Genomic DNA, 2,373 nt, shown 5'->3' on the forward strand with positions numbered 1-2,373 from the left:
TGAACACGATTTATATCACAAAGGGATTATGGCTAGAAGGGATTATACTTTTCTGTTTGCATGCCAGAGCATTGCTGGCTGGCCGGCCATGAATTAGCATGTTTGTGCTTACATTAGTTACACAGTTTTTAAGCCTGAAAGTAGTGTAGGTCTTTATGGGAGTGGTCTAGAACACATTCTTAGTTATCTTAGTTTAGACTAAGAGTCTAAGAACTGCACATGTTCTTCATAAGTCAACCCATGTCAACCTTTGCCTCTTCTTTTGACCATTCCCACGTCTTTCACTTTGGTGTGCATACCTTTTTACCGCACTGTTGAGTCAGTATCCCCAAAGACAGGATGCACAATACTTTTGACTTCTACCTCTACTGTAGTATGGTCTCACCCCCAACCATACAGTAAGTCTCAATAATGACAGATCTCAGCATTAATAACATTTGAATGGTTTATGTGTAGACACATTGTCTGATGGTCCTAGTGATTTAGGAAGATAGAGGAGTCATGTTGAAAATGACTCTTCATTAAAAGATGGTAATGAGCCATCATGAAAGCTAAAAGAAATGCAATACTATTTGACAGTGAAAATAATTCTGAAGAATAGCCATAGAATGGCATTTTACCTGCCTCAGAATATCGTATAGATATTTAAGGAGGCGTTAGTGTTCAACTTCTTAGAGATCCACAAAGTTTGGTGAAGTAATGAATTTACTTTTTGAAAAATGGTTTATTTAATCAAATTAGTTCTCAAACAAATGTATACCATCATCAAATGGATAAATATCAGAAAACCTCTGTGAAAACTTCATCGTGGATTGAAGTTAGCGGTAGGGATATAAAGAAGTTTCTTGGCTCAAAGAGTACAAGAAGGAAGAAAACGTTTCGACACTGATGGTGATAGTAATGGTACAACACTGTTTGATATGATTGAAGTAGGGAATGGAATGATGCCTTGATTGGGTCCTAATACGATGGTTTGAAGGGGGGGAAAAGTCCCTCGGTTTACTTACACTAATGGAACAAATGAAATGGGCAGAAGAGAAAAATACTGGTCAATTGATTGTTTGATTAAAGTGCCCATATTTCTTAAAACTATGACCTCAACCAAATCCTTATATATATATTTTAATTTTAGAATAATTTACAAGATACATTTAAAGAAGAAATACTTCACAAATAAACCTCTTTTGGAACTATTCATTTAAAAACTTTAGTCCTTAGAAATAACAAAGTAACAGTTGTCACTTAAGGAACCAAAAATGCCGTGGAGATAGCGTTTCAGCCCCAGGGCATATCTTCCAGCAAAATGTGGGATTTCATAAGGATGCTTTGGGAAGGCGAGATTGGCTCCATTTGCAACTCAGGGATTTACACAGGCGAAGGTAAAATAGGTGCAAGCTCCTATAGTGCCGCTCCTCTGGGTCTCTCCCTGGTCCTTAGCATTAGGTTTCCCAAGAGAATTACTATGGCAGTGTGTACAGTGCTGAGCTGTTTTTGAAAAAGAAATACTGCTCAGTATACTATCAGGGGGAACCTTGGCTTGCCAAAATTACTAAAACAAAATCAAAGAACGTTCAAAGAGGAGAAATGACATTTTGCAGAAAGGACCCATTGTTCTGTTTTTATGGAAAAACAAAAGACTCACGAGAAAGCTTTACTTCAGCCGTCTCCTTATGGTGGGCTCTATTTTTAGGAGGCGGCTCTTCCTCAGTCCTGTTTTAAGTGTCTTCGTGCCCGAGGGGCTCATCTTCTGGCACTCTGGCACCTTGCGTGACCCAAAGTATATTTGAAATACTGGTGACATAGCTTCCAGTAAAACAGTAATACAGAAACCACAGTACAATGAGCTAGGATCCTAGTGGTGGGTAAAGTAGAGGGGAAGACAAGATGGGGAAGATGCTCTAGGGCAGCGGTTCTCAACCTGTGGGTCACGACCCCTTTGGGGGTTGAACGACCCTTTCATAGGGATTGCCTGATTCATAACAGTAGCAAAATTACAGTTATGAAGTAGCAATGGAAATAATTTTATGGTTGGGGGTTCACCACAGCATAAGGAACTGTATGAAAAGGTCACAGCATTAGGGAGGTCGAGAACCTCTGCTCTAGGGGGTGGATGGACACCGGGGCTGCCACAGTGGCCTCAAACATAACAACCATGGTGGGTGGGGCAGCACCGGGCAGAGTTTCTTTTACTTAGGGTTGGTGTGCATAGAACCTGGCTCCAAGGCACATAACAGCAACATTCTAAACTTCTGGAAGCCACATGCCTATCGGTAAACCTCCTCCTTGCATGAGGTAGATAAATGGTCCAGTTTCTCTGGATTGATCATCAAGTCACCACAAGAAGTGGCAGCAAGAGTTCCTATAGATAGTAAG

The sequence above is a fragment of the Echinops telfairi genome, unplaced genomic scaffold (assembly GCF_000313985.2).
Source record: "Echinops telfairi isolate 266 unplaced genomic scaffold, ASM31398v2 ScPeMD7_7469;HRSCAF=8507_1, whole genome shotgun sequence".
NCBI lineage: Eukaryota > Metazoa > Chordata > Mammalia > Afrosoricida > Tenrecidae > Echinops > Echinops telfairi.